Below are 9,029 nucleotides of genomic sequence, written 5' to 3'. Positions count from 1 at the left end.
ACAATGTATTTGGAGTGTGGACATTTGATTGGGACAGCCATGAAATGTTCCCCATGACTGTTCTGGGTGTGAAAGCTGGACAACGAAGAAAGCCGGTTCATTTGAAAAGTGGTATTTTATATCTGTGGGGTTGTAGATCCCGTGGACTGGCAAAAAACCCAAATAAGTGGTCTCTAGACCAAATCAAGCCTGAACTTTCACCGGAAGCTAAAATGGCTGCCTTCCCTTGGTCATATGATCACAAGTCAACCGTCACTGGGAATGAAAGCAATAGTAGACAACGTTGAAGACCCATCAGGAGACGGATTGACCCAATCAAGGAAGCCACGCCCCTCAGCTTGCAAGACCTGAGAACAGCCGTTAATGAGAGGTCGTTCAGGAGAATGCTGATTTAGACAAGGGGTAGTCAACCTGCGGCCCTCCAGTTGTCCATGGACTACAATTCCCATGAGCCCCTGCCAGCGTTTGCTGGCAGGGGCTCATGGGAATTGTAGTCCATGGACATCTGGAGGGCCACAATTTGACTACCCCTGATTTAGACTGATCCTGCATGGAGCAGGGAACTGGACTAGATGGCCTGTATGTCCCCTGCCAACTCCACGGTCCCATGATTCCATTCGATGATTCATATTATCACCATAAGTTGAGAATAACAATATTATACACACACACACACACACACATTTGAGAGGGGTAGCGCTACTCTTGGGAGTTCAGAACGGTTTGCTCCCTGCAGATGTGGACCGTCAGCAAAATATAACAACCTGAATGAAGCATTCGCTCCTCTCCATATTTTGAATTAATCTAGGGGACATAAATCTGGGGAAGTCGTGAGGAGAATGACAGCCGTTATATTATGGCATCAAAAGGGGGAGCTGGCTGGGCAGCAATCGCTGCCAATCGCTCATGAGGCTGTTGCGGTTGTACATCAGTTCCCGGTCGAGGCTGCCCTGCTCCCCTTCAAACCGCCCCAGCCAGCCCGTTCTTCACGGGCAAATCATTGTGCTCTGTAAGTTACGGTACCGCTGGGTGCCATGACACTAGGGAGTCGAGCACAACTGCTTGCACAGAATTGCAGATGGGCATTAGTCAACAGGATGTAGAATCCAGGAAACAAAGAGCACATTCACAAACCTGAAAAGGCAAGGCAACCTGGGGCAAGCAGGATCTTGCCGTCCTGGCACTGCCTCCGATCCTGCCTGCGTTTGGGAGCCAGCTTGATGTGGTGGTTAAGATCAGTGGACTCTAACTGGGAGAGCCAGGTTTGATTCACCACTAATCCAGATGCAACCAGCTGGGTGACCTTGGACCGGTCACAGTTCTGTTAGAGCTATTCTCACAGAGCAGTTCTCTCCAAGCTCCCTCAGCCCCCTCTGTCTGCTGCGTCTGTTGTACGGAGAGGAAGGGAAGGTAATTGTAAGCCGCTTTGATCTTTGTAAAAGATCTCTACCTGAGACCCTGGGGAGGCAAGGCCAACCTGAGTAGACCAGGTTTTTTCAACCAGAAGGGTTTCCTGAATGGGTGAGAGTTAGTTTGTGTGTGTGTGTGTAATATTTATTGTGATATGACCATATATGGTCATGTCGACCCACCCACCCCCAGCTGAAATGGCCAGGCTGAAGTTAGAGGCCTTATTACATCCTTAGCTTCAAGTAAATCACCTGGAGTAGACCTGATTCCACCTGATCTATTCAAAGCTTTTTCTAACTGGTGGGTCCCAGTCTTAGCCAGGATCTTTAATCAGATAAACAGATCAAGCATTTTCCCAATCGTAGGGTGATGAGCATAATGGTTCCTATCCACAAAAAAGGCAAGAAGACCGCCCCACAAAACTACCGCCCTATTAGTTTACTAAATATTGCATCTAAACTCTATGGAAAACTTCTCCTACATAAACTAGGGGGTAGGCATGTACATAGCTATGCTTCCACGCGATCGTGCCACTTCTGAGGTTTCTCAAAGCCTGAAGAAGACTTCAGGGGTTTCTCAACAGTAAAAAAGTTCAGAAAGCCTGGAGGAGTATTGAAATAAAAAGATGCTGGTATAACCCTGACCTGTTCGATAACACGCTTTCAATGTACTTTAGAAGTAGATTTTCATGTCCTGCACAGGAAAATCCAGGCACGTTGAAAGTGCATTTTCCAATGTGTGCAGAATGGGCCCTAGATGGCCCATGCTAGTCTGTGCTTGTCATATCTTGGATGCTAAGCAGGGTCAATGCTGGCAACAATTTGGATGGGGAAACCATCATGAAATACCAGGACTGCTAGGCATAGGGAGGCAATGACCAACCATCCCTCTTCCCTTGAAAACCCCTCGGTTCTGCCAGCCCCATAAACAGCAGTGCAAAATAGCTCTGAAAATATGAACGCGTCCCTGTTCAAGAAATTAAAGTTTTCTTGTCTAGTTATTAGGGGAAGGGGGAGGGGGAGCCTTCTTCTCTTAAGAACTTAATCTAGCATATTAAATTAGGTGAAATAATCCTCTTGTGTGGGTAAAAATAATTAGCTTCCGCTTTCCCCCCCTCCCCCTCCCTTTAAAGAAGAGCGTGCTAAAGGGGGAAATTACTTAAAAGACTTTTTTAAAGGCATTTTTCCACAACAATATTATTTTTAATAAGCTAAACCATGGTGGATTTAAAGCGGCAATTAAAGGCCATTACAAAGAGGCAGAAGTGCAGTACCAGCCAACGACAGCGTGAAACCCTATCTCTTGACTTAGGGCTGCTCTTAGCCGCCTGCTCCGCTGTCAGTATTAATTAGCGCGAGAGAATAATTAAACGTTCAATTCCAACATTAAAAAGTTGAATATCGGCACTTTTTGAGTGTGTGTGGGGCGGGGAACCTTCGTTACAAAGGACTGAACGTAAGGAGAACGTGCCAAACGGGCGCAGACAAACTTGTCTAATTTATGTTTCTTTGGAACATGATGACATTATTTGCAACAATGTGCTGATTTTTGGAAATATGGTGCTCACAAATTCATCTCTCGTGGGTCAGCATGTCATACCTTGGCAATGATTATTTGCCTGCCATGGGAAAGGAACGGTATTTCAAGGGATGGCGTTCAACATGGATGGGAATGTTCACCGATTGCTAGCATGTGCGGATTCCATGGACCCTTGGGTTATCAGGGGCTGAGTGTTCCTCATTCAAAACCAGCTCCATTTTTAAGAGCATGCCCTTATTTGGCACCTGCATGGCATTTGTCAAAAGCCTCTTCTGGCGCAGGGTAGTAAGGCAGCAGAAATGCTGTCTGATGCTGTCTGCCCATGAGGCTGGGAGTTCAATCCCAGCAGCCGGCTCAAGGTTGACTCGGCCTTCCATCCTTCCGAGGTCGGTCAAATGAGTACCCAGCTTGCTGGGGGGTAAACGGTAATGACTGGGGAAGGCACTGGCAAACCACCCCGTATTGAGTTTGGATGTCCCATTCGAGTCCGCCCTTACCGAGTTTCAAACAAAAGCAAAAAAAAAAAAAAAGCTCTAAAATAGTTTGGGGTTTGTTTTAAATTTTAAAAAAGAGACCTGCTTGCTTCTTTTTAAAAAATGTTTCCTTCTGGGTTTTTTTTTTTTTTTACTCCCCCAACTTCATATTTGAAAGCGAGAGACTCCTCTTCCCCCCTTCCCCAACAATGGAAGCAGCTTAACAAATTTAAATAATTTTATGTCAAATATGCCTGTCTGAGGCTGTAATTTGCATGCTGAATTTCCACTCAATGCCATGTGAAATAGCTGAGATACCTTATCTCGCCCTCGAAGAAGGCATTAGAAGGAACGTCTGAAAATATTACCTTGACTTTGCATAGCAAAGCGAGGCTGGTGAGAATTCTCTAGAAGCGGTTTTCCGTGCAGGTTGTCCTCGCCGTTTCTTTAGATTTGTGCACGGTGGAGGGGTGGGGAGAATCCATCTGATCTGTCTGAGTGTAATTATTTTCTTTAAGGTTTGAAGTTCTTGTCAAAAGGTGGAGGGGGGGGGAAGCCGGCCTGGTTGAGCTCACGTTATCAGTTTGTTAATCCCACTGGCTTCAAGGAAACCTCCGGGTTTTAATCTGTTCAAGAACGAAATCTCCAGGATGTTTATGTTGGAGAGAGCCACACTGCACGCTTGGGCATGGGGAAGAGGGGGAAGCCCCACAGCTCTCCTAAGAGTTTATAGGTGTCATCTCCTTGCACCCCCTCTCTCGTACCCGTTGTCCTCTCACTTTCTTCACATGGCCTTCCGTGGAGACAGGTGTCTCTGCAGGTCTCTCCTGTGGATACAACGCCCTGAAACTCCCTTTCACAGGACGCCGGGCAAACTGGCTCTTTGCGGTAGGGAAAGAGCTCTTTAGATTAGGCTTCTCTCTCTCTCTCCTTTCGATTGCAACCTGGATGTGAACGGAATCTACTTGGATAAATGTAAGTTTACCTTTTTTGGCAATAGACTTCTTGGGAGATTTATTTCTTGCACTCTGTATCACGCTTCTATGGCTGGGCAAAACTCTGCTATATTAACCCAATCGCCCGGTAGTCTGACCTAAAGCACTCTCTGATACGAAAGCGAGTAATGGAAAAAATGTTCCGAGATGCTCCTCGCGTAGTCTTGCAATTGTAGGGCTCAGTCTCCTAAAGGAAGCCACATCAAGATGACAAAAGAAATATGGATCGGAAAGGGGGCAGGGGGGGAGAGGCCTTTCCCGACTGTCCTTTATTTATTTATTTCAGATTTCTTACCCTAAAACCATTTTCTCTTAAGAAGAAACAGTGTTGGTTTTGGGATCCCACATTTCACTATCCAGAGGAGACCCAAAGCTGCTTACAGTCATCTTCCCTTCCTCTCCCTACAACAGACACCCTGTGAGGTAGCTGGGCTGAGGGAGCTCTGAGAGAACTGGGACTGGCCCAAGGTCATGCAGCTGGCTGGATGTGGAGGAGGAGTGGGGAATCAAGCCCAGTTCTCCAGATTAGAGGCCACTCCTCTTAGTCACAGCACCAGAGTTCACAAATTATTTTTTCTTTTCTTTTTTTATCCCAGCCTTTTAAAGTTGTGATCTCAAGGCCCAACACAATCCAGGCCCTGCATAGCTGAAGGGACCCCCTCTCCCAAAGATTGAATTGGTTTTTAAGCGGTTTAGATTTTTCACTGTATTTATTGTTCATGGTTTTATCTCTACTTTGTTTTTGTACGTCCGCTCGGATGCATTCCGTCCTGAGTGTAAACAGAAAGGGCGGGTAATGAGCTGAATTATAAATAAATAAAAAGCTACACATTTCCCCCAAATAAATCATGTATATGTATGTAAAACACATCATGGATGGCATTCTAATTAAGAAATCACTTCTGGTCATACTTTCATGAGGCTGGATTGCCCTGGCAGGCAGGCAAGCAGGCAAGCAGGCAGGCAGGCAGGCAGGAAGGACGGACGGACGGACGGACGGACCAGGGCACTCTCCCCCTGCCCTGAGCTACTAACAACACAGGGATTTTGCCAACTCTGGCTTGGAAAATCCTTGGAGATTTGGTGCAGTTCCTGGAGAAGGACTTCCATTTCTCCTAGACTCTATGGTATACCATAGAGTGTGCCTTCCAAAGCTAGCATTTTGTCCTGGGGAACTGATCTCTGTTCTCTGGAGATCAGCAGTAGTTTCAGGAGGACTCCAACTCCCACCTGGAGGTTGATGGCCCTAACAGGGAATGAGTTCATGGGCAACAGCACACGGCGTGGGAGAGCCCAACCCTCCTTTATCCTTCTTCTCAGCCCCAAAATGGACTCTGTGGAGCTGGTATTTCCAACACTAATAGAGCAATCCCAACCAGAATTACATTTTTCTAAGTCCATTGGTGTCAATTGGCTTCGAAGTGTGCAACTCTGCTCAGGACCGCACTGCAAGAATATCCATTTGGAGACTTGCCATCTATAAATCTGAATATAAATAAATAAAATAAATATAGACATGCATTGGCCATGTCTGAGCATGAGCCCAAACAAAGCTTATCAGGGGTATTTCTATTCAGAAACCTTGGCCCTCATGGGGGGGGGGGGGGGCTGGATTCCCTTTGTTATTCTGGATGCCATTAGAAATAACTCTAAAGGGATGTCACTTATTTTTTTAAAAAAATTAAATGCAAAAATAAGGAAAAGTTATTTTTAGATCCCCGGGCAAGAAATGAGTGTTGGCCCAGGCTAGCGGAGAAAATGAAATTAAGTAGTGTATTGTTATTGTGCCAGATGCAGAATATTGCCTCTCATTTTTAATTGTCACCTGAACAATGCGCACGCCGCTAAGCAGATTTGCTGGAAGTCTAAAGGCTCTAAGCTCTGAGCCGAACCAGGAAAAGGGGAGAGGAGCCTCTCGACTAATTGTCCCGGAATCCTCGGAATCGCAGGCTGGAGCGCCAACACGATGCAGTCAAGGACTACCGACCGAGATTGGTTTACCCATCGACACAGACCTAAAGGGCCTTTGCAGAAATCCCCCATGGTCCGTTCGTTGAAAAGGGCATTCTGCTCCCCCGAGATTCTTGCTTGAACTGTTGATGGCAGGTCTGCATAACCTCACTCCCTGACATTTTGTGGTTGGCTCCGCCTCCTGCGTCAGCCATTTTGTCACTGCGCCCATGACCCAGTGTCAGAATTTCAAAGGAGCCCACGGGTTAAAGAAGGTGGGGGTGGGAGGGCTGTGCTAAGGACCCTTAACAAAGGGACCGTAAATCACCACCAAAGGAAACAAAACGAGCGAGGAATCTAATCCGGCTCGCCGGATTAGAAGCCACCCCTCTTAACCACACCACCCTGGCTAATCAAGATCTGAGGAGACTGGGCAAGCGTAGGCCATCCAGGCTGATGCATCCTTCCTACCTTCTCAATCTATCTCCAGTGACAGCCTGAGACATTAAAACAGCCCAGGAGAGCCAGCTTGGTGCAGTGGTTAGGAGTGGCTGCTTCTCATCTGGAATACCGGGCTTGATTCCCCACTCTTCCTCCAATTGCCACCAGCCAGGCGACCTTGGGCCAGTCACAGTTCTCCCAGAGCTCTCTCAGCCCCACCCACCTCCCAGGTTGCCTGTTGTGGGGAGAAGAAGGAGAGGCAATTGTCAGCTGCTTTGAGATGGCTTTGAGTAGTGAAAAGCAGGGCATAAAAACCAGGGCTGCTGCTTCTTCTTTTATATAGCCTCTCAAAAGCCATGCGAACAGGATTAATGCCCATGTTGTCTCCTCTGAAAGGCTATGCAAACAAGTTGTGGCGAGTGCATCTTAATCCAAAGGGCATTTCCGGAGTCCTTCCCCCACCCCCTGCCAGTGAAGCCTGCAAAAGCCCCTTTTCAAAATCAGTTTCCCATTGTGCACCGTGAAATAAGCACACTCCAGATATGTATTCAGAGGGAGAGGTGGTTAACTTTGAAAAGCCAGTACGGGAGGGGGGGGGGGGGAGGGAATCGTGAAAAAAAAAAAAAAAGCACACACCACTTGATAATTACTTTGAAGTTTGGTGAAATTAGACAGTGTATTTTTATGCATTTCAATGGGGAATAAAAAGACGTTCGGCTGATCGCCACAGAGCAAAACATAACAGGCATACGATTATAGCACAATGCATAATGCATGTGTTTGCTGTGCACTTCCAAACAATATTACGTTAATATTCCAGTGGAGGCCTGTCTTCCTTGTAGTCATAAGGGCTGCTCTATCAAAAAGGTCATGCAGACAGGGGGGGAAAGAAGGCCCTGAGTGGAAACTCAAGGTCTGATCCCACGGCGCAGCATGTGCAGGGTTGCATATTGATGGGATCAGGTCCCTGCTGCAACACTGTGAAGCATAACACTGTGCCAGGGCTGAATTGTGGGAATCCTGAAGCCAGTAAATCTGGGGTAAACTAGAGAAGGATGGTCTCCTTCCATGTGACCCTGGGTGTATTGGGCAGCCACCTGTAGCCTATCCCACAGCTTAGGGTGGCCCATCAGCCAGAGCCTGGGCGTGTTGCTTCTTGGCTGCAGCTTGGTGCAGTGGGCCCCATGAAGAGGTGAAGGGGCCCCCTCCTTGGAGACCTTCAGGAGGCACTGCCCGGCCTGCCTGTTTGACAGGGCTCTCGAGGGAGGTTGAGTGGCTGGCATTCTTTTGGGGTGGGGGGATAGAGATTTGGAATTAGCTATTCTATTTGGGAGGTTAACTATTATTGGAAGCCACCCTGAATCTCAAGGATGGATGGATGGATGGATGGATGGATGGATGGATGGATGGATGGATGGATGGATGGATGGATGGATGGGTGGGTGGGTGGTTGGGCTGGGTTGGGTTGGGTTGGGTTGGGTTGGGTTGGGTGGGTGGGTGGTGTGGATGGGCTTGCCAGGCAGGAGGCAGTGAACAATCAATTGAGGACCCAGACATCAGAAGAGCTTCCTTCCCACCTTGCTGTCAATCCAGTTTTCCTTTTGAAGTTAACTCTAATAGGGATAGATTCAATGAGTAGCCGTGTTGGTCTGAAGTAGCACCCTTAGGACCAACAAAGATTTATTCAGGGTGTGAGCTTTCGAGGGCAAGCACCCTTCGTCAGACTATGATCTTCTTACATGACAGGGAATATATTGCAAAAATGAATTCTGTTGCATCTGTGTCACAACCAAATACAGCCAAACACAGACACAGATGTAACAGAATTCATTTTTTTACAATATATTCCCTGTCATGTAAGAAGATCATAGTCTGACGAAGGGTGCTTGCCCTCGAAAGCTCACGCCTTGAATAAATCTTTGTTGGTCTTAAAGGTGCTACTGGATTCTGATTTTATTCTAATAGGGATAGTGAGAGGACCACTTCACTCGTTACAAAGCCATTGTGTTTGTCAGTGGATGACACAAAAATTTTGTATCTCATGTTCAACATTGCCTCTTGGACTTGCACGTGCCCCTCCACAACATAGATTCAGCTTTCCACATTCCCAATCCCATCTTCTCTATCTCCACCCAATCTGTAGAGTTGCAGTCTACAGAAATGTGTGGCCAAGAGAGTAGCATAACTTTGGCCCTGGGCCTCAGTCATCAGGACACACTGA

Source organism: Paroedura picta, chromosome 14 (genome assembly GCF_049243985.1).
Source record: "Paroedura picta isolate Pp20150507F chromosome 14, Ppicta_v3.0, whole genome shotgun sequence".
Classification (NCBI taxonomy): Eukaryota; Metazoa; Chordata; class Lepidosauria; order Squamata; family Gekkonidae; genus Paroedura; species Paroedura picta.
This window is presented reverse-complemented; position numbering follows the sequence as displayed.